The 24,127-nt window shown below is 43.1% G+C and overlaps 1 long non-coding RNA gene across 1 annotated transcript in view; it reads left to right on the forward strand.

Annotated features, from left to right (window-relative positions):
* LOC119469030 overlaps window positions 1-24,127 on the forward strand; it is a 123,690-nt gene that overhangs the window by 34,196 nt on the left and 65,367 nt on the right. Inside the window, exon 2 of the long non-coding RNA XR_005197853.1 lies at window positions 13-119. This is a non-coding gene — a long non-coding RNA (uncharacterized LOC119469030). The remainder of the gene's footprint in view (window positions 1-12; window positions 120-24,127) is intronic.

Genomic DNA, 24,127 nt, shown 5'->3' on the forward strand with positions numbered 1-24,127 from the left:
CTCCATCTGCAGGAATCGAGTTGTCATGTGGGAAGTAGTCCTATGGAGAGGCCCAGGTGGCAAGAAACTGATGTCTCCAGCTCTCAGCCAGCAAGGACCCGAGGCCCGCCGACACCCAGGTGAGTGAGCTCCTGACTCAGATGTGCTCTGAAACCTTCTATATCATCAGCTGTTCCCTTGTTGAGTAGAAGTTTCAAGAGGCAGTTTCCTTTATTACTTGTGAATGATACTATTGCTACCGTGTAAGAGTTCCTGCTGTTCTACATTTTTGTCAACACTTGGTATTGTCAGATTTTTAAAATCAATTTTTCCGAGGGTGGAATGGTGTCTTACTGTATTTGTAATTCCAAATCCCTACTCATTAGTGAAGTAGAGCATGTTCTATTTTCATTCACAATTTGGGTTTTCTTATGTATGACTTGCCTGCTTATATTCTTTCCTCAGTTTTTTGAACTTTGATTTTAAACTTACTAATATATCTTGAAGATATTTCTAGGTCTGTGCATGTGTAGAGTGCTTGTATTTTGTTTTTAACAATTGCAGAATGTTACATTTTATGAATATAGCGTGATTTATTGAATCATTTTCTTCTGATATTTAGGTATTTTTCCTAGTTTTTGTTTCCTTCTATAAATATTGCTTTACTTGACATAATTTGGCTAGTATAGCCACAGATATGTTCCATTCCAGGAGAGATATTGCAGACTTGTTTTTCAAGTTTGTGCATTTTATATTTTAAGATACATTATCAAACAGTCTTCCAAAAATGTTGCACCAGTTTACACTCTTCCCCAGCAAGTATCTCATCTGTTGTGATGTGGTGTCAGGACAGAGCTATCTGTGTTCTCCAATTGACTAGGCCATTTGCCCAACATGCCCATGTCATTGTCTTCACTTCTCTTTTCTTGTTCAAGAGAGCTCTCTCTCCATGGTAAATCATACTCCTTTGCCTAGCTTTCCACAGGACTCTGGAGGAGATTGTATTTTCATTTAGCAAGTATTTGCTCTCCCTCCCCTCCCTCCCCCTGCTTTATGGGAAGAGCATATTATCCTGCTGATGTTGGGTTGGCCATGTGACTTCCTTCAGACATCAGAGTGTCAGTGAATGAGACATGAGCAGGGACTTGACGTGTGCTTGTGTGCCTTAGCTTACCCTCCTGTGCCATTGCCACTTCCCACGAGAAGAGCGTGCCCCGGGCAGTTCTGGTTTCAGAATGAGAGACACAAGGAGCTGACTGGAGCCTGACCCACAGATCTGTGAATGAGAAATACATGTTTTTATTGTATATTGCTGAGATTTGGGGGTTTGGGTTGTTACACAGCATGATTGCAACAACTGCAGACTAATACAAGCTTCTCACATATTTTTAAAATTCTATGTACTTGAAAACATGTATATAATTTTACAGAAATGCATAGCATATTTGTGACTGTGTTATACACGTTTTCCCTACTGTCTTTATTTTTCTTGTCCTTATTGGATTGGTTATCCCCTCTTTTAGTTCCCCTTGTCCTACCTAAAGAAGCCTCCTTTCCTTTCCAAGTAGTCCATGTTAACCACCTACTATATAGCCACCTATATTTTCTCCATATTTCTTATATGCTTATATACAGTAACATGAATGCATATGTGCAGGAATGACATTCAAAATACGTAGCAAATATGTACTGGCTGCAGTATGCACAGTACCATCCACGCACAGTGAGCACTGGCTGAAATATCCAATATGGTTTCATCAGTGCGGGCTGGCTAATATCAGCCCTGCATACACATACACATATATGCACTAGAAATTTCTGTCGCTTTGTTTTACAAAAATGGAGCACTATTATGAACATTTTTGCCTTTTAAAAAAAATTGTTTTCCACCCAATACCTCACTCCTTAAATTTCAACTCCAATATGGCTCTTATTCATTCCTTTTAATTGCTGTATAAAGCCATATTGAATGGGCTAGATGTATCAGTGTTTATTCAACAGTACTTATTATTACTGGCCTTTTTCTTTGTACTGGTGTTTTTATACTGGGAACCATGCTGCAATTCACATTCTTGTGCAAATGCTGATGTGTCCTGATGTTTTTATCTCAAGAGCAAGTCCCCAGAATGAAACAGGTGGATTGATTGAGTGGTAAATTTTGTTAGATGACATCAGATAACATTTTGAAGTTCAGGAAAAATTGACGTCTTTTACCATCAAGATTTAAAGAAGTCCTTTCCCCTACATCCCACCCAGCAATAAGTAAGTGGCTTTCTGACTTTTGCCAGTAAGCATAGGCATATAATAATGATCGGCATTTCCCAAACTGCTAGTGAGCTGAACACTTTTTCATGTCTTGAGTATTTGGATCTTCTCTCCGTGTCTTTGCTCATTTCTTTGCGTTTTTTGTATCCTTGTCATTATGTAGAAGTTTTTGCATATTGTAGGTATGAATCTTATGTCAACATTAAAATAGTTTTTTTTCTTAATCTACTATGTTGTTTTGGCACAGGTTATTACTGCCCTAGCAAAGTGCCGTCATGAGGTTAGGAGTGTGCTGCATCCTTCTCATGTCTATCTTAATACATCTCTCCCCCTTCCCTCCCTCCCTCCCTCCCTCCTCCTCCCTTTCCTCCTCTTTCCCATTTCTCTCTCTCTCTGCCTGTTTTCCTTCTTTTCTGTCTGTCTTCCTCAGGGCCTCCTTTTTTCCACCTCCTGCTCTGTCCGCTTCCTTTCATCCACTCCTTACCTCCTTGCTTCTCCAGCTCTGTGGGAATACTTATTTTCATTGCAGAGAGCACTGCCATTTTCTCCTTGTGTCACTTGTAAAACCAAGTCAGACCCAGAGGTGTTGCAGGGCAGCCCAGTAAGAGTTTAAAGCAGTGTGTTTTCAAAATCGGCTGAATGTAAGTTCCTTTGGGAAAGTTTTTCTTTTTATATGGATCCCCAGATCCATCCTCAGATATTTTGATTGTGTAGGTCTGGATTGGTGTCAATGGATGTTTATTTTGAAATCGATCCAGGTGTTTACACTATTTGGCTGTCTGTGGGTGAGTGCTGGCTCAGGGATGTTGGACAAGTGCTTCCTAGTGGGGGTAGCTTGCTTGGGTGACTGGCAAGACAGGTTGTTGCAGTCTTAGATAATTGCCTTCTACAGCCACCCAAGTCAGCACAAGACAGCAGGAGGAGTTCCAGTGGAGTAGAGACAATGGTGAAGTTGTGGTCTACAGGCCTGATTCTGCATCTCAAATGGCAACTTTGCTTGAATGCAGCCGCAGTGTGGCAAATGGGCACAGGGGGGCAGTGTGGTCCCATGTGGCTCTGAAGCCCTCTGATTCTGAGAGGGCTGACCTGGGCTAGGACCCAGGCTCCAGGAAAGCTGGGAGCCGCTGAAGGGCTCTCCTACTGCCTTCTTCCCGTCCCGCTCTTAGTCCCTGTGCCACAGAACCTGGCTTTCTGATGATTCAAGTTCATCTGCCGTTTACTGAGCATGAATTATCTCATGTTGAACACTGTCCTGGGTTATTTCATTTAATCTTCATAACAGTCCAAGAAAGGCATATGATTGCCATCCTACCACAGAGGAAGCTGCAGTTTGGGGAAGTTCATTAGTTTCCTAGTGGTGGTAGAGCCAGGAATTAGACTGAAGCCTGTCTGACTCCAACCCAAGTTGAGTGGAATTCTTTGCATTCAATAACTGCCACTTAATACAGGTAACAGCTAGTTGATTCTAAACATATTAACAGGTGCTAATTTACCAGTTATTTGTTCATGTATGCTGATGATTTCCGCTTCCTTCCTCCTTTAAAGGGATCAGTAAGAATAACTGAGTTAGCTAAGAAAGCTCAAAGCCAGAGGTCTGTTTGGATTTTAACAGGAGACTCTAAAGAAACAAAGAATGAAATAGCTGATGGTGAAATGATGGACATGGGGTTGCCTACTCCACTCACCTAGGCCCAGGTATCACACTGAGAGTCTGCAGAGCAAATGCAGGAGTTTATTTAGCTAACATGATCTTATTTAAAAATCTGAATTCCAGTGGCTTTGTTATATATTTATTTAGAGACAGAGTCTCCCTCTGTCACCCAGGCTATTCCAGTGGTTTAAGGTGAGACATCTGCCCTGCACTTTATTACAATCTCACCCTTCCCCTTTCTGTACATCTTTCTGCCTTGCTTGTTGATGCTACCTGCCTGGCATCTGCAGACAGCAGTGCTGGGCTGACGGGTCCTGTCATACTTCTGCAAGATGAGAACCAGCTTTGGGCCCCGCCCCATCTCTGTCCCTTGCTCCACTTCCCTCCCAGGTGCCATCGTCAGTCCGCACACCTGTGAAGGGTGCGTCAGTCCATCTGCTTTGCTGCTCCTAGCACCCAGCTCAGTCCCAGGTTCGCCAGGGCTAAATTTAACCTGCAGCTGCTTCATCAGATGCTTGGGTATTTTCAGCCCTAGGAGCCTCGGGTGGCTGAGCTGGAAGTAGCTGAGGGCTGCTGGCCAGGGCTTACATCCAGTGTTGTGAATTGAAATTAGCATCCAGGTTGGTCCAAGGTCTTGGCTGCCCCCCACCGTGCTTCCTTTTTTCTTAGCTGAAGATGAGGAGAAGACAGAGAAGGCAAGAACTGATAGGGAATAAGACAATACACAGTAGACCCTGGGATCCCTCTGAATTTGCTCCATCATTCCTCCCTGCTCCACAGCCAGGAATGCCCCTCTGGCTGGTGGCCTAGCAGACACAGATGAGGGTACAGTCTGCATCAGACAGCGAAGGGCTACCAGCTGGCCTGTTCTCTCTGGAGCCACTGTTTTGGGGAGGCGCCAGCCTTGCTCCAAGCTCCAGTGTTCTTCATGTGTCATCCAGTGTCCTTTCCAGGCCCGGGTATTGATGGACAGGGCTATGTTCCCCAAAGCCTTGGCATATGACCGCTGAAAGTTCCCTGTTGACGTGTGCTGTGGAGTCGATAGTCCCTGTGGCCAAGGAAGCAGATGTATGTGCAAGACCTCAGGCTGTCAGTGGCATTTACAAAGAGAAGAGGAAAGTGGGTCCAGAGATGGGGTGGGTAGCATTGAGGGGAGGGGAAGAGAGGAGATGTGGAGGCAGGTTGTAGCCCCTAGGTCTAGGGGCTCTGGGGTGGAGGAGGGGCCTGCCTGGGCATGAACTATCCTGCCAATCCTCAGCTGATGCCCTTGGCAACAGGCTGTCAGATGTCATCAAACCTCCTGTGAAACCAAGTGAAGTGGGGTCCTCCCTCTCTCCCTAAATCCTACGTGTCCAGGGCAGGAGATGTTCCTCTGACTACTCCTTTAGTAGGTGCCCAGTGGGTGGCACCTCTTGCCCACAGCTCCAATACTAGAAGGCTGCAGGGATCCTTTGTTTGGATCTGCTCATGTTACAGACAGGCAAGCTGCAGCCCTCAGAGGTTGTAAGTTTCATGGCTGGATCCCTGACCTGCTGTTATGAGTCCATAGTACCCTTCTCTCCAATATTCATAATGCCTAACAATCAGGATTCTGTACGAGGCACTATTTCATTTTTTTTTTTTTTTTTTGACACAGGGCCTCACTTTGACACCCAGGCTGAGTGTGGTGGCATGATCACGGCTCACTGCAGCCTCAACTTCCCTGGGCTCAATCAATCCTCCTGCCTCAGTCTCCTGGGTAGCTGGGAATACAGGCACACACCAACATACCTGGCTAATTTTCTTTCTTTCTTTTTTTTTTTTTTTTTGTAGAGGTGAGTTTCCACTATGTTGACCAGGGTGGGCTCCAACTCCTGGGCACAATTGATCCACGCCTTGACCTCCCAGAGTGCTGAAATTACAGGCGTGAGACACTGTGCTGGGCCCACCAGGCACTATTTTAAACACTTCTCAGGTATTAACTCATTTAGACCTTGCACCTACCTTGTGTGAGGTAGGCACTGCTATCATCCCCATTTCACAGATGAGGACACTGAGACTCACAGAGGTAAGTGACTTGCCCAAGGTCACGCAGAAATTGGAGCTGGGTGTTCTGGCTGCAGAGCACAGGCTCCTCACCACTGCACATACTGCCTCTCACAGGACCGCCCAGGACCGCCTGTCTCATGTAACTCCTGCACCAGATTGTAAACCACCTGATGAAAAGGATTCTGTTTCAGTCCCCTCCTTGGATCCCCAGATTAGGCCAGAGCTCAGCACAGTGGGAGTTCAAGCAAACGTTGGTTGAATGAGTGTATGAATGAATGGAAGAAGAAAAGCAACGGTTAAACCTTTGCTCTTCATCTGTATTTCTTGGAACTGATGTCTCTGAGAGCTTCCTGACTATGGGGTGGGACATTTTGGCCTCTGGGGAGAACCTGGCTGGGTAAGAAAGCAGCTCTTCCCTGGGTGGGACCCTCCTGGCTTCTCACCCCGCCTGTGTGGCTGTGAAGCGGGAGTACTGCATGTTTTCTACTGCAGAGAAAACACCAGGGTTGATTGTTTTGGCAACTGTCCTGTAGACTGAGGAGCATGTGCTCGCAGAGTGTCCAGCTGACTCCTGTGACTGTGGCAACAGCCTGACCTCCGTGTGGGGCCAGAGGCCAGGAAGGCAGCAAAGGTTCCCTCTTCTGTGCCTCAGCTGCAGTGTTACTGAGGCTCAGACTCACAAAGGTCTCTGAGTATCCAGTTTTCTGAGGCCAATGCAGGGGTGGGGACCCAGTGGGGATAGGGGTGAGGTTGGGGTGGGGCAAAGGGTGCCGAGTAGATGGGGCTTGCCTTGGGCTCCGGTAATTATACTGGGAGTCGGAGATTTGCATGCAGCTGTATTGGTGTGTAGACCGGGGAAATTCCCATGGGGAGTTAGGGCGGCTCTTCAGAATGGTCCTGAATTGAGGCGGGGGGCTGAGCTTTACACCCTCTTCATCCACCAGTCAAGGGGACATAGTGGCTGCCTCAGGAATGGGAGCAGACCTTGGGCAAGCAGCTCCTTAAGTAGAAGCGGCACTTGTAGAAAGAAGGATTTGTGAGCCATCAGCGAGCAACACTCAGGCCAGCATCGTGCCTCATGCCTGTAATCCCAGCACTTTGGGAGGTGGAGGAGAGAGGATGGCTTGAGCCCAGGAATTTGAGGCTGCGATGAGCTGTGATCGCCCCACTACACTACAGCCTGGGCAGCAGAGTAAGACGCTGTTTCTAATAAATAGATAAGCAACACTCCTCATTATTTGGCATTAAGGTGCTAAGTCTTAAGGATCTGGGGAGGTACCACAACATCCACTGCCAGATATACCCACCTGGAAGTTGGCAAGAGAAACAGCCATGGCTTCAGCCTGAGTCTCTTGTCATCTTCCAGGTGAGTGTGTCTGGCAGTGGATGTCATGGTAATGGTGAGAGAAACAGTCACGGGCTGAAGCCATGCTGAGAAGCAGCAACAACAGGAGAAACAATGGTTCTGAGTGGCAGAATCACCACTCAGCAGCAGTACCTCCTGGGAACCTGTTAGAAATGCACATTCTCAGCCCCATATCAGATCTGGTCAGCAACCCTGGGGAAGGGGCCCAGGAATCTGTATCTTAACAAGCCCTCGAGATGACTCTGATGCACATGAAAGTTTGTTCTAGACTATCCCATTGACAGGACTGATTGAAGACTTCAAAGAGTATTTATTGAGTTCACATATTTTGTAGAAGGTGGCATTCAAGGCACGTTGCAGATTGAATACAACCCTTGTCTCCTTCTTCCTTACCCTGACGGAAACTCTGGACTAAGTATGAGAACCTTAAAGAGCAGCAAAGTGCACAGAACCAATCATTGCATTGGCCCAAATCCTACATCTACAGGAAAAGGGAACAGAAGATATATTTTTATGCAAGATTTGACACATCTGTTGGCTTCCAATTATCAACAAAACAAGACTTAAACTAGTACTCTTCAATCTTTTTCTAAGTTGCAATATGCTAATAACTGGTGGGTTAAATTGCAAATCATGATCTGTCCCCAGACTCTCAATACACATAATTATTTAGAAGAAACAATTAGCCTTGGGAATTAATGATTAAAACCAACACAGTGTATCACTAAACTATGTCCTTGAAGCAAGTAGTGGTGTTTAAAGAACCTCCCAGTGGAACAAAACACTTGTGAAAAGTTCATTTAGGTAGGCTAATTTAAAAACCAGTGTAGGCCCTCTTTTGGATCACCATTTATATAAAACCATGTTAGTAAGTATGTTAAGTTTTAACTCCTATCTATTCAAGACAAATGGTTAATTGATTAGATTTTAATTTTTCGGAATCAGAAGCTGACACTTAGATCGTCTTTTCTGGTTGTTTTAATTAGCATGCTTCCACTTTCCCTTTCTTTGTGGTTGCATGGTATCAGGATCCCACTCCTTTATTTTCAACGTCTTAAAATTGCTTGTTTTACATTTCTTTTTTGCATATAGTACATAGCTGAATTTGGTTTTAAGCCAACCTGACAGTCTGTTTTTTAATGGGTTAATTCAGTTTGTTTATATTTAGTGACAATTGATAATACAGTTGACCCTTGAACAACATGGGTATGAACTGGGAGAGTCTACTAATACGCAGATTTTTTTCAACCAAACTTGGGTTGAAAATACAGTACTCTGGATTCAAAACCCACTTTAACAGAGGGCTGACTTTTCACATAGGCAGGTTCTGCAGGGCCAACTTCAGGACTTAGGAATGAGTGGATTTGGGCATCTGTGGGGGTCCTAGAACCAAGCCCCCAAATGTAACAAAGGATGGCTATACTTACTTTCCTTCCGCTAATTTAAGTATGTTTATTGTTTTTTATTTTATTTATTTATTTTGAGACAGTCTTGCTCTGTCACCCAGGCTGGAGTGCAGTGGTGCCATCTCGGCTCACTGCAACCTCCGCCTCCCAGGTTCAAGCAATTCTCCTGCCTCAGCCTCCTGAGTAGCTGGGACTACAGGCACCTGCCACCATGCCTGGCTAATTTTTGTATTTTTAGTAGAGACGGGGTTTTGCCATGTTGGACAGGCTTGTCTTGAACTCCTGACCTCAGGTGATCCATTCGCGTTGGCCTCCCGAAATGTTGGGATTACAGGCGTGAGCCACTGTACTCGTTCTATTGTTCATTTGATTTTGCTGCTTCCTCTTTATCCCTTTTCTTATGGTTTGGTTATCATTTATTCCCTTTTTCCCATTGTTAATTTTTAACACCTTCATTGAGGTATAATTGACATATACGATAAACTGCACATTTTAGAGTATGCAAGTTGATAAGTTTTGACATATGTACAGGTCCTGAAGTGATCACCAAAATTCAGATGATGAACATATTTATCATCTTTAAAAGTTTCCTAGTGCCCTTTTGTAGTTTCTTCCTCCCATCTTCTCCCCACCTCAATCCCTAGGCAACCACTCATCAACTTTCTGTTATAGTTTGTACTTTAAAGAATTTTATATAAATGAAATCATACAATATGAACATTTTTTTTGGCTTCTTTCAGTCGGCCTTCTTTTATTTTTGAGATTATAAATTGTGTGCCAGTAGCTTCTTTGTTTTTATTTCTGAGAAGTATTCCATTGTGTGGATATGCCGTAGTTGGCGTTCACCTGTTGGATCCATGTAGGGATAGGCCATAGTTGTTGTTCATTTACCTGTTGATGAGCATTTAAGTGGTTTGTAGTTTGGTACTATTGCAAATAATGCTACTATGAACACTCATGTGCAGATCTTTGTGTGGATGTACATTTTCATGTCTCTCTGCTAAATACCTAGAGTTGGAATGGCCGGATCAAATAGTAGAAGTTTAACATTTTACAATATGTTATTACTGTCTTTAAAGTCATCATTGCACAGATAGCGGGTTTGTAAAATGACCCACCATCAGTGTATGATAATTCTAGTTTATTCACATGACTCCTACCTTAGTATGTTAAGTCTTCTTAATTTAAGCTCTCTAATAGGTGTGTCAAACCTGAATAACAGAGGGAGACTCTGAAAGAAGGATTTATTCAGGAATGGGCATTGAAATGGGAATATGTGTAGGCGTATTCAGGAAGATAAAGGAAGGCAAGAGTTTTTAAAGATAAAATAAAGAGGATTATGTAAGTTGTTTTCAGGCAATTATCCTTAGCTACTAGGACCAATAACAAGGTTGGCATTGATCCCAAAGTGGACAGGCAGTTGTTGGGCAGATGTCCTTGTAGAAGTAGTTTTTTGTAAGTTTGTGGCAGTCTTTGTGCAAGGTTGTGGTTTTTGCAGAGTCTTTTGTGATAGTTCCTGTTATCAGGCATACCCGCATGAAAACTCCTCCTTCATGGCCTTCCCCAACTCCGTTTGTCGGGGTTTTGACACAAGTGACTCCATTTTGATTCTGACAACTTTTCCCGATCTACGATGGTATCTGTTATGGTTTGAATTTGTATTTCTCTAATGACTAATGATGTTGAGAATGTTTTAAAGGCTTATTTGCCATTTGTATGTCTTATTTGGTGAAATGTGTGTTAAAATCCACTGATTTTTAATGGTTGTATCTTTTTTTTCATTGTTTGTCTCTTATTGCTGGGTTTGAGAGTTCCTTATATATTCTGGATAAGAGTCTGTTATCAGACATATGATGTGTAAATATTTTCTCCCAATTTCTGGCCTTTCATTCTTAATAGTATCTTTCAAAGGGCAGGAATTTTTGTCTTCAGTGAACTCAAATTGTCCACTTTTCCATTTATGGATTGCACATTCAATACTATAGCTATGAAATCTTCACCTAACATAAAGTCACAAGATATTTTCCTGGGTTTCCTTGTAGAAGTTTTGTAGTTTTAGGTTTTACATTTGAATCTATGATCAATTTTGAGGTAATTCTTGACATGACATATATGGATCAAATTGCATTTTTTTTGCATATGGATATATAATTGTGTCAACATCATTTATTAGGAAGAACATTCTTTCTCCTCTGAATTTCTTTTGTGCCTTTATAAAAAATCAATTGTCCATTCATATGTGGGTCTGTTTCTAGACTATGCTGTTCCATTGATCTATTCGTCTGTATTTATACTAATACCACACTGTCTTGATATTTGTAGATTTATAATAAACACTGAAATCAGATGGTGTTAATCCTTCAATTTTATTCTTCCTTTTCAAAGTTATTTGTCTATTCTGTGCCTTGCATTTCCATTAAATTTAATTTTTCGCCACTACATATGATATTAGCTGTGGATTTTTCATAGATGCTCTTTAGCTGATTGAGAAAGTTCCTTTCTGTTTTGATTTGTTGAGAGTTTTTATCTAGAATTCGATGTGGGATTTTTTCAAATGCTTTTTCCGTATCCATTGAAATGATTATGTTTTTTCATTTTAGTTTGTTCATATGGTAAATTATAGTGAAAAAACATTGGCTTGTTTATTTACTTATTTATTTTTGAGATAGGGTCTTACTCTGTCACCCAAGCTGGAGTGAAGAGGCACAATCTCAGCTCACTGAACCTCCACCTCCTGTGTGCAAGCGATTCTTGTGCTTCCCTAGTAGCTAAGATTACAGGCACTCGTCACCATGCCTGGCTAATTTTTGTATTTTTAGTAGAGATGGGGTTTCACCATGTTGTCCAGGCTGGCCTTGAACGCCTGACCTCAGGTGATCTGCTCAGGCTGGCCTCCCAAAGTGTTGGAATTACAGGCGTGAGCCACTGTGCCTGGCCTATTTTTGAATATTAAGCAAATTTTGCATTCTTGGATTAAACTCCTCTTGGTCATGACTAACTGACAGCTTAAACGGGATAATACATCCTGTTATCTTGGTCAGAGAACAAGTCAGTCAAACTGTTGTCTTTTAAAGTATTAAGTTATAAGAAAAAACCTTGTGTGTTTACCACTGTAGTTATCATGTCCAGTGATCTTCAGTCTCAAGTCCACACTTAGATTTGGCATTCTTTCACTTGCCTTCCCTTTCCCACTCCTTCTCTCTCTCTCCCTCTTACCTTTCTGAAAGACTTTATTACTTTTTATAATGTGAATCTGCTGGTGATAAATTCTTTCAATTTTATATGTCTCAAAATCTACTTAATTCACCTCATTTTTGAAAGATGTCTTTTACCAGGTATAGATTTTTTTTTTCTCCCAGTCCTTCAAAGATTTTGCTTCCTTGTTGTCTCACTTGCACTGCTTCCAACAAAGTCTGCCAAAACACTTATCTTTGTTCCCCTGTATGTAAAGTATCTTTTCTTTGGCTGGTTTTAAGACTTGATCTTTTCTGTTTGAAAGACAGGGCCTTCCTCTGTCACCTAGGCTGCAGTGCAGTGGTATGATCTCAGCTCATTACAGCCTCCACCTTGGATACTCGAGCAATTCTCCTGCCTCAGCCTCCTGAGTAACTGGGACTACAGGTGCCTGCCACCACACCTGGCTAATTTTTGTATTTTTTTTTTTTTTGTAGAGATGGNCAGAAAATTCTTAGACTCCAGGTTTGTGTCTTTTCCCTCTTCCTCAAGAGAAACACAGCGATAAATGTGATGAATCCCTGGCCTTCTAGAATGTTACTAGAGGTTTACTGTTGACAGGAGCAAAAATGGGTCTGAAGCATCAAATTCCATAATGTAAGTCTGCACAGAACAAACAAAATAGAGCAAGTGGATTTGGGTGACGGGACTCAGAAAGGTTTGTTAGGTTTCTGGAGTGGAAAGATTGAAGATGTGCAGCAGAATGTCGGAGAGGCTGGAAGACACAGGATGAATGCATCCTATTTTGGGACATCAATTTTACACATGGGAAAAATTTTAAAACACTGTGTAACAGCAAACAGATATATTATGATAGAAAAGAAAATTTTACAGAATGTTAAGATAAAATGATGAGACTTAGAAGAAATACTGAGCCTTGGGTGACCTTTGACCCTGCCTCAGACTCTGGAGGTCAGAGGGGGTTCTTGTCATTCCCCTGCATGGACAGGGATACTTCAGTGGGAAAAACTATGAAAACTTGCTCTAAAACTACAGTGGCCCTAAAAAGGGAAAGAGAGAGGGAGCCCCTCATGGAAGGCCTATGGCTGTCTGTCTAGTGGGCTTGGAGGGAGCTGTTGATGGGCCATGCCCATGCAGAAGGGCTTGAGAGCTACCCAAATGCGGACAGGACCTTTGCATTCACTCATCCATCTACCTTAAACACATTTATTAAATGCTTCCTATGTGTCTAGGATAACAATTGGCAATGAAGACAAACATGGATAAGAAAAACTGTATTCTCAAGGAATTCAGTATCTAGTGCAAGAGTCTCAAAGTTCTTCCTGCCCCAACATATATAATTACAAAAATATTTGTTGAATCTCTTGTTTAATGTCAGTTACACTTCCAAGTGATTTACATAAAGTGGCTCATTTAATCTTTACAATAAGTCTGTAATTCATATACTATTATCATCTCCATTATACAGCTGAGGGGCAGGTGGACTTTGTTTTCCAGGCCGAGTCATTGTTCAGAAGGCGTACATGTTTATGAATAATTATAATACTGGGATATCAGTTCAAATAGAATAAGAGTATGAGACTAATTATTTCTAAGGAAGTAGAAACCCCTGATTCTACATGAATGACCAACAGGGCATGCAAACCCTGACACAGAAATCTGGTTTTTTTGTTTGTTTGTTTGTTTTGAGATGGAGCTCTGCTCATGTTGCCCAGGCTGGAGTGCAATGGTGTGATCTCAGCTCACCGCAGCCTCCACCTTCCGGGTTCAAGCAATTCTCTTACCTCAGCCTCTTGAGTAGCTGGGACTACAGGTGCCTGCCACCACACCTGGCTAATTTTTGTATTTTTTTTTTTTTTGTAGAGATGGGCTTTTGCTGTGTTTCCCAGGCCAGTCTCAAACCCCTGGGCTCAAGTGATCCTCCCGTCTTGGCCTCCCAAAGTGCTGGGATTACATGTGTGAGCCAGCATGGCTGACAAGACTTTATGTTAACACTTCTTTTCAAAAATGTTATTATCATATGCCTCGGTACAGTTGTTTCATGTTTCTTGTGCTTGGGGTTTGTTGAACTTGTTAGATCTGTTTATAATTTTAGTTAAATTTTAAAACGTTTCAGATATATTCACTTATTTTTTCTGTTTCTTTCTTTTCTCCTCTGGAGACAAATGACACATATATTAGCAAACACCTGATGTTTCCTGCAGGTCAGTAATGCTCTGTTAGTTTATTTTGAATATTTTTTCTTCTTGGAAGTTCAATCTGGGTCTTTACAAAATATCTCCCATGTTCCTACTTAACACATTCACAATTTCCTCTAGTTTTCGGAACATATAGAATATAGTTGTAAGTTTTAATGTTCTTTTCTGCTAAGTCTAGCATCTGTGTTTAATCTGGGTTGGCTTCAGTTGATTGATTTTTTTCCTCCTTATAGTGGAGTGTAGTTTTCCGCTTCTTTGTGTGTCCTGTGAATTTTGATTGGATGCCAGATATTATGTTTACCTCATTGATACCAGAATATCCACAGGGAGTCTCTTCCAGGACTCTTAGTGGATACATGAAACCAAGGATAATACAGAACCTTATAAATACTATACACAAATTTCTTTTTCTTCGTTCACAATTCCACAGATTGAAGATTTGTTTCTACCATAGGTCTTAGCAACATCAGCATATATATTTTGCCTATCCAAGGCAAACTTTCACCTTTTCACTTAAAGGAAGCACTTAGTGTCTTCTCCTTTGCATATCTGAATTGCCTGCATTACTACTCTTGTGCTTTTTAGCCATTATTAAGTGCAGTCAGGGTTGCTTGAACATAAGCGCTGCAGTGCTGCAGCAGTCAGTCTGCTAACTCAGAGGGCTACTGACTAATGTGATCATAGGGTATACAGCAGTGTGGGTACGCTGGACAAACGGGTGATTCATGTCTGGGCAGGACAGGGCAGGACAGTGTGAGATGTTAATCATGCAACTCAGAAAGGTATGCAATTTAAAACTTAGGAATCTTCCATTTAATGTTTTTAGGCCACAGTTGGGAGCTGTACCTAGGGTGTGGGATTGGAAAGCCCAACTCTTTCTGTGGGGTTGAAAAAGTAAAAGTGCTGTCCTTATCTTAGATAAGAGAGAATCAGAGAGTAAGGCAAATCTTTTCTTTAAAACAGTGTTTCCTATATTCTCCTGTTTCCCAGGTTGGAATGCAGTGGTGTGATCATGGCTCACTGCAACCTCCACCTTCCATGTTCAAGCGATTCTCCTGCCTCAGCCTCCTGCGTAGCTGAGCCTACAGGTGTGGTGAACCACGCCTGGCTAATTTTTGTATTTGTAGTGGAGATGGGGTTTTGCCATGTTGCCCAGGCTAGTCTTGAACCCCTGAGCTCAGGCAGTCCTCCCACCGTGGCCTCCCAAAGTGCTGAATTTACAGGCATGAGTCCCCGTACGTGGCCGGCTCTGGCCTTTTTATTCCGTTCTGACAAGTGAAATCCTCTCACATAGGAGGTCTCGCACATCAGGAAATCTGAAGAGCCTGAGGCTTAGGTGATGCAGAGGCAGAGGGATGGCATGCTGAACAGGGAGGGCAGCTGGAGGACACGTTTTAGGTAAACTTGAAAACTGAAAACTATCAGAAGGGAAGGCTATCTGTGTTTAAAAAATTATCACACATCTTTGTAAGGCTGTGTATGAAAAACCTGTTTGAAAGGCCAATACCATCTCACACATTTGTCTCTTGTACAATAGAGCCTTTAAAAACCTCCAAAGGCCCTTTTCTGCTCATTGGTCTTCTAAGGTAGTGGTATTCAACTTGGGAATGGTTACTTTAGAAGTTATATACATGGTCATTTTTTTTTTTTTTTTTTGTCAGACAGAAAATTCTTAGACTCCAGGTTTGTGTCTTTTCCCTCTTCCTCAAGAGAAACACAGCGATAAATGTGATGAATCCCTGGCCTTCTAGAATGTTACTAGAGGTTTACTGTTGACAGGAGCAAAAATGGGTCTGAAGCATCAAATTCCATAATGTAAGTCTGCACAGAACAAACAAAATAGAGCAAGTGGATTTGGGTGACGGGACTCAGAAAGGTTTGTTAGGTTTCTGGAGTGGAAAGATTGAAGATGTGCAGCAGAATGTCGGAGAGGCTGGAAGACACAGGATGAATGCATCCTATTTTGGGACATCAATTTTACACATGGGAAAAATTTTAAAACACTGTGTAACAGCAAACAGATATATTATGATAGAAAAGAAAATTTTACAGAATGTTAAGATAAAATGATGAGACTTAGAAGAAATACTGAGCCTTGGGTGACCTTTGACCCTGCCTCAGACTCTGGAGGTCAGAGGGGGTTCTTGTCATTCCCCTGCATGGACAGGGATACTTCAGTGGGAAAAACTATGAAAACTTGCTCTAAAACTACAGTGGCCCTAAAAAGGGAAAGAGAGAGGGAGCCCCTCATGGAAGGCCTATGGCTGTCTGTCTAGTGGGCTTGGAGGGAGCTGTTGATGGGCCATGCCCATGCAGAAGGGCTTGAGAGCTACCCAAATGCGGACAGGACCTTTGCATTCACTCATCCATCTACCTTAAACACATTTATTAAATGCTTCCTATGTGTCTAGGATAACAATTGGCAATGAAGACAAACATGGATAAGAAAAACTGTATTCTCAAGGAATTCAGTATCTAGTGCAAGAGTCTCAAAGTTCTTCCTGCCCCAACATATATAATTACAAAAATATTTGTTGAATCTCTTGTTTAATGTCAGTTACACTTCCAAGTGATTTACATAAAGTGGCTCATTTAATCTTTACAATAAGTCTGTAATTCATATACTATTATCATCTCCATTATACAGCTGAGGGGCAGGTGGACTTTGTTTTCCAGGCCGAGTCATTGTTCAGAAGGCGTACATGTTTATGAATAATTATAATACTGGGATATCAGTTCAAATAGAATAAGAGTATGAGACTAATTATTTCTAAGGAAGTAGAAACCCCTGATTCTACATGAATGACCAACAGGGCATGCAAACCCTGACACAGAAATCTGGTTTTTTTGTTTGTTTGTTTGTTTTGAGATGGAGCTCTGCTCATGTTGCCCAGGCTGGAGTGCAATGGTGTGATCTCAGCTCACCGCAGCCTCCACCTTCCGGGTTCAAGCAATTCTCTTACCTCAGCCTCTTGAGTAACTGAGATTACAGGTGCTCGCCACCTTGCCCAGCTAATTTTTTGTATTTTTAGTAAAGACGGGGTTTCTCCTTGTTGGTCAGGCTGGTCTCGAACTCCCGACCTCAGGTGATCTGCCCGCCTTGGCCTCTCAAAGTGTTGGGATTACAGGCATGAGCCACTGTGCCTGGCCTGAAATCCGTTCTTTGTCCTGCTAATTATCACAGAATCTCAAGCCTGCAATGCGACTTTTTACAGCATTTGACGTATAGTGAACAACTTCAGAAGCCCTGCATTCCTGACCTCACAGGCAGCCCATTCTGTCTTTGGCTAACTTGAGTGTTGGGATATATTATACTGTATATTGTAACAGAATTCATTTCCTGATGCTTTCTGAAAACCTGCCCTAGTTCTGTTACTCTTTTTCCCTGCCTTTACAGAGTTATAATTGACAAATAACAAGTGTATGTATTTATAATGTACAATGCAATGCTTTGCCTAATTCTGCTTTTTAGAACAGCTTTTTCTAATGTTCTACATATGATGCTACTAAGCATGACATGGGGAAATAAAAGATGAGATTGTGGTTCAGTAAGTTTGGTAAATAAACTTGAAGAAAAGTTTCTTTATTAGAGGATTTTCTCAGAATCTTCTGTATGCCCATGTGCTTTGTGAACTTCAGAGGGGCTTACCTTTGTGACAGTTTTCAATTTTATTTACCTCCCCAACTCTATTCTTGAATGCCACATACTAATGCTCCACTGGAAATGGCTGGGGAGGTGAGGCTGGGGTGTCTCACAGTTTTAAGGAGCCTAGTCCTCCTTTCTCAGACCAGCTTTTCAAATCGTTGTGCATGTGCTGCAAATATAATCTCCAAACTAAGCATCCTTGCACCTTTCAGCCTTCTTCATGGTAAAGTTTTCAGACCTTTCTTTCTCTGGTCATCCTTCCCTGGGCAGCTCCAGTTTGCCCATGTATGTTCCTCCTAATGCATGGGGCTCAGAACTGAGTATAGTAACCCAAAGGTGGGTTTTGGGTTGATTGCAATGGGCATGTCTGGAACACTTGGGACATTCTCATTCTGCTTCTTTATTTGCAGCCTCTTAGGCAGGATTAAACAACTCTCAGCACAGAAATGATAGACTCTAGAAGCAAAAGAAACTGGTGGAATTTGGAGCAGTTCAGAGAACAAATAGCATGACTTTCAGTTTTGAAAGTTTGGGGTACCTTAAATAATCAAACATTTGGGAGCCTACTATGTGCAAGGCACTACAGAGGATAGAGAAGTTGTGAGCCATTAGTCTTTCACTCAGAGAGCTGAACATTGAGCTAGGGAGATGGTTAACAGAGCAGGCCAAAATATAAGACAGCATTACTAATGCTGAATTATGCAGATTAACTAGGGTTTTAGGAATTCAGGGAAGATTGGCTACTAGCTGTTTATGTATTTCCACCATAGAATCTCATCCATACCCTGAGGATGAATAAACATCACCAATGGGCTGAAAGAGATGAGTCTTGCTTTGAAGAATGTGTGTGTTCCCAAGTAGCTTAGCAGTGAAGTGAACTTGTGATCATGGAATACTTTTTCCCAGTGCTACTTTACAGAATTATTAATATGTTTTCTGGAAGAAGGTAATATATACTTCAAATCAAAAATCATCTTCTGAACTGGAGTCAACTTCTAAAAAGTGACACACTTAAATGCCAAAACAGAGAGTAAGTTTTTTAGGGTACAAAGTATTATTCAGAATAAGTTTAGATATGCAAGTACTTTCTTCTCAAAGCAACTCCCACGCTTGAGGTGGGGCATTATAGTGGCTAAGAGCACAGATGTTGGAGCCAGACCATCTTGTTTGTATCCCTGTTCTACTTTTAAGTGACCTGGGCTATGTACTTAACTTCTCACTATCTTGTTTTGCCTTCTTTCTTTTTTTTTTTTTTTTTTTTTAAATGCAGATATTAAATAATCCTTATCTCATAGGACTGGTATGAGTGTCAGTCTGTTCTAAGTGCTTTGCAGATAGAAATATAGAGTATCTCTTTTTATTATTTGTTATTATGTAACAAATCAGTTTAACACTTAGTATCTTGAAACAAGGATCATCATTTATTATCCTTCATATTTTCTGGGGGTATGGAATTCAGGAGCAGCTTAGCCGTGTGATTCTGCTGAGATCTCTCAAGTTGCAGTCAGATGTCTGTTGGAGCTGAGGACATCTGAAGGCATTTTTGGGGCTGGAAGATCCACTTCCCAGGTGGATCCCGCACCCATGCACTTCCGATCTATGCTTGCACCCATGCACTTCAGATCTATGCTTGCACCCAGGCTGAGGAGCCACATGGGATTGGAGAAGGCTCAGACAAAAAGGGGAACTGTTCACTCTTGCCTGAGGGAGGTTCTTGTCAGCACAGGTTGTTCTGGGCTCACACAGCTGTGGCAGAAATCAGAGGTGGGCTGAGGGATGTGATGTAGACACCAGAAGCATTCCCTACATCAGGTTTGTAGGATTTGGGGATTAGGTGGCTGTGTTAATTCAGCTCCTCCCTGAAGCAGATGTTAAGACAGGAGTAGTCGTGCAAGAACTGTTTTAGGGAATTGCCTTGAGGAAGAGGAGGAGGGAGCGCCAGGAGGCTGGGAGAGCTGTCAGACTGTGATGCAAGTCTGCCCCCTGGGGAGGAGAGAGGGAAGGAAGAGAAGTTGGGTAGAAAGTCTTAGAGGTTGTGGCTGGCTATGGTGGCTCTTGCTTGTAATCCCAGCACTTTGGGAGGCTGAGGCGGGTGGATCACGAGGTCAGGAGATTGAGATCATCCTGGCTAACACAGTGTAACCCCGTTTCTACTGAAAATACAAAAAATTAGCCAGGTGTGGTGGCATGTGCCTGTAATCCCAACTACTCAGGAGCCTGAGGCAGGAGAATTGCTTGAACCTGAGAAGCTAAGGTTGCAGTGAGCCAAGATCGCACCACTGCACTCTAGCCTCGGCAGCAGAGCAAGTCTCCATCTCAAAAAAGAAGAAAGTAAGTCAGGTTGTGGTACAGGTCTAGGAAAGGTCCAGCCAGGCTAATGGGGAGGCCTCAAGCCAAAGTCCTCATTGAAAGAGTTCTGGTTTCATAGGCTGAGACCTGCCTTTGTGTCCCAGCCTGCATGAAGCATGGTGTCTGTGCAAACAAACACAGTGGTGGATTCCGAGCCCCTCAGCTCAGCAGGCAAGCAGTTACTCTCCCTGCATTAATTGTTCTGAGAGGTCTGTTTTTGTGGCTGCTAAAACCACATAGGTAGTATCATGTGTCGACAGCATGTTCACGCATGTCCTCTCACCCCAGATCAACCCAATCAATAACTGTAAATGGGGAAGATCACAGGTAGTGGCAACAAGGCTTGTATGCGGGGAAAACCAGAGGGCATGCACCCGGAGGTACTAAGATATCTCCTTCCTCCTTCTGCTTGCCACATTGTCTGAAATTCCACTGTAAGGGAACAAGACTTTGTTTAATTGTTGCCCTCCCTTCTGGGTCAATTCTGAAAGAAGTAACAGATTGAGTGGGTAACACTTCCGGATAAACACATTATCCAAATTGTTTATTTCTATGACAGATGGAAGGGCTTTGGGACAGCACAAGGGCATGTGGAATTCGAGTGAGTAGCCCATAAGGAAAAGGGCACAGATCTGAAGGACTGAGGGCCACACTGGTCTCTCTTTCCAGTTGTGCCACGGCCTGCCTGCTGGAAGTGGAACAAAACCAGCATTCAGATTCTGTAGTACAATAGCAAGTAAAAGGCCCTTCAAATAAATTCCGTTCAGCGCAACTTTTTTCTAAATCTGGAATATTTTGAGGGAGGTGTATTTTTCTGAGTGGTTTGAGAAATTAAATGAATATTGCCTAGGTGGCTGGAATATTTGATTGGGGAATTGGAGTTGGGGGAGGAAAAGATGCCAAGATTTTTCAGGTGGTGATACATGAGCCACTTGGACAAGAATCCCAGAAGCTTAAAAATATTAATCTCCTGTTCTCCCCGACCCAGATCAGCCGATTCAGATCAGCCCAGATTCATCCCAGATCAGCCGACTCAGAACTTCTGGGGCTGAGACCCAGGAATCAGTAATTTTACAAGTGTTTCTGGTGATTTTTGTGAGCACTAAAATTGGAGAACCACGGATTCCAGGCTAATTATAGTAGGACAAAGGACATAAAGATCATATCTAGGGGAGTTTTGCTCCTAACACATAATTGAGGTCTTTCTATATCTTCTCTCCTGAATTGTAGAAACCAACTGCCTTAACTTCTAGCTATGACCTTGATATCCCAAACTCAATGTGTACGTAGCCAAACACCTAATCACTGACCTGGCCCTTGCTAACAGGCTTCTCCACCAGCCTTCCCCATTATAGTTATTGACATCTGTGTCGTTTCCCATGTGCCCAGACCGGGCTCATCTGCCCCCACCCATGCTTCATAGCATCCAGTGAGCTCCACTTCACAACATAGCCAGAGTCATCTTAACACTTCTCTCTGCCTCCACTGCTCCCTTCCTGTTCTGATTGCCATAATCACTCACCTGACCTTCAATAAGAGCCTTCAGACAAGTCTTTGCAATCCACTCTGCCCCCTACCTCTCTACTCCCACCGCCAGGCTACCCTAAACAGTCACAGTGACCCTTGGCTCAGAACCTCTCGATGGCCCCTACTTCTCTTCAAGCAGAAATCAAAGTCCTTACAATGGCTTAATTAGGACCCTGACTATCCCCGATATCATCTTCTTTTCTGTCTCTCATTTCTTCAGTTCCAGCCATGCTCGCCTCCCTGCTATCCTGGAGTACATGAAGCATGGCCGTGCCCTAGGACCTTCGCATTGGCTGCCCTTTCTGCCTGGACCCCTCTTCCCTCAGATCTCTGGGTAGCTCTCTCCCTCACCTCCTTTGCTTAAGTGTTACTTTCTCAGCGAGGCCTGCCATGACTCCTGCTATTTAAAACTGCAATCCTTCCCGTTCTGAATTCCCTTTACCTATCTTGATTTCTTTTCTTTTCTTTTTTTTTTTTTTTGAGATGGAGTCTCACTCTGTAGCCAGGCTAGAGTGCATTGCATGGTCCCAGCTCACTGCAACCTCTGCCTCCTAGGTTCAAGTGATTCTCCTGCCTCAGCCTCCCGAGCAGCTGGGACTACAGGCACGTGCCACCATACCCAGCTAAGTTTTGTATTTTTAGTAGAGATGGGGTTTCATCATGTTGACCAGGATGGTCTCAATCTCTTGACCTCATGATCCGCCTGCCTCGGCCTCCCAAAGTGCTAGGATTACGGGTGTGAGTCACTGCTCCTGGCTACCTGTCTTGATTTCTTTTGCATAGCACAGTGTATTCTAATATGCTGTAACTTACTTATTATGCTTATTTCCTACTGTCTCCAACAGAAAGTGGGCTCTACGTGGGCAGGGATTTTTGTTAGTTTTGTTCACTGCTGGACCCCAGGGTCCAGAGCAGTGCCTGGCACGTGGAAGATACTCAGTAAGTGTTTGCTAAATGAGTGACTAAATTGGATAGAGTGGAATAAGGGGAAGCACATGTTTCTGTGACACGATTTCCTGGAGAGAATTTGCCATGTCCAGATCAAAAGAGGCCTGTGAGTTTAGGTCATCCACAGGAAGATGCAAATCACATCAGAAGAGTGAGCAATACACTTTCATTCAGTGTTTACTGTGTGCTACAAACCACGCTAACCATTTTTGCCAGCATTATCTCTTTAAATCATTCCAACAAGCAACCATATGATGGGGGTCTACTATTACTCTTATTTTACAAATGGGAAAGTTGAGGCCCAGAGAGGTTAAGGAACTTGCCCAAGGTTGCACAGCTATTAAGTTTCAGACTCGGAATGTGACCTAATGCTGTGAGTTCAAAGTCTTTGAGTAGACTGCTGCTTCAGAGTGTGGCTCTTCCTAGTGATACTTAACTTCTGTTTAAGTATCTGTTTACTTAACCTCTGTTTGTCCCTTTAAAAATCAAATATTACAAGCTTAAAGCTGTGGCTCATATACTTTGTGCTTAAAAACGTTTATTTGGATTATGCTTATATGGCTTCATTGTTTATTTAGCTGAGTTTCTGTAGCACATGTTCCTACAGGTGCCAGTGTGCTCTCTCCTCTGTATTTTTTTTTTTTTTGAGACAGGATCTGGTTCTGTCGCTCAGGCTGGGTTGCAGTGGCGTGATCACAGCTCAGTGCAACTAGGCTCAAGTGATCCTCCCACCTCAACCTCCAGAGTAGCTGGGACTATAGGTGTATGCCACCATGCCTAGCTAATGTTTTGTATTTTTTTGTGGAGACGGTGTTTCACCATGTTGCCAAGGCTGGTCTTGAACTCCTGAGCTCAAGTGATCTGCCCACCTTGGCCTCTCAGAGTGCTGGGATTACAAGCATGAGCCACCATCCCCAACTCTGTGCATTTCTGAGATTTTAGAATCTGTTGTTCTGCTGGCTTTGCAAGTTCTTTAGGCTGGTGGAAGGAGTCTGTAACTTCAGAGATTCCCTTTCTCCTTCCAGTGAACTTTTAGAAGTCTTTAGGGGTTCCTCTGAAGACGTATTCAGCACAGGCTGTCTTATAGTACTATTGTATTTCATTCAAGTCAGCAGATTTCCTGAGCGTCTCAGAAGCTAGGCTGCTAGACTCTGAGGACACGAGATGATAAATGCATGGTCCTTGCCTACTCAGGCTCTCAGTGGAGCTAGGGAGAATGACAGAAAGTGCTGTATAGCATGAAGGACCAGAGACAGCATCTCCATGGCGTAGGATCAAAGCTGGCTGCAGCGGGCAGTGGGATGAGTTTGCCCAGATTGAGGGGACAAGTTTGGGTAGGCTTCAGGCAGTGCAGGGCTTGGGAGGTGGGGAAGGGAAAGGCCATTCTAGCAGCAAAGAGGGCCCCGGTGATGGGCAAGGTGCAGTAACGTGGTATGTTTGGGGGCTCTACTTGGATGTGATATGGGGTGGGCAGGACTCATGGCCCGCTGTGTCATTTAATCCTTTTCTGGAGGGAAATCTCTGCCCAGAGTAGACCATTTCTTACATACTTTCCTGTGTCCTGCACTG

This window comes from Cebus imitator, unplaced genomic scaffold, assembly GCF_001604975.1.
Source record: "Cebus imitator isolate Cc_AM_T3 unplaced genomic scaffold, Cebus_imitator-1.0 Scaffold550, whole genome shotgun sequence".
NCBI lineage: Eukaryota > Metazoa > Chordata > Mammalia > Primates > Cebidae > Cebus > Cebus imitator.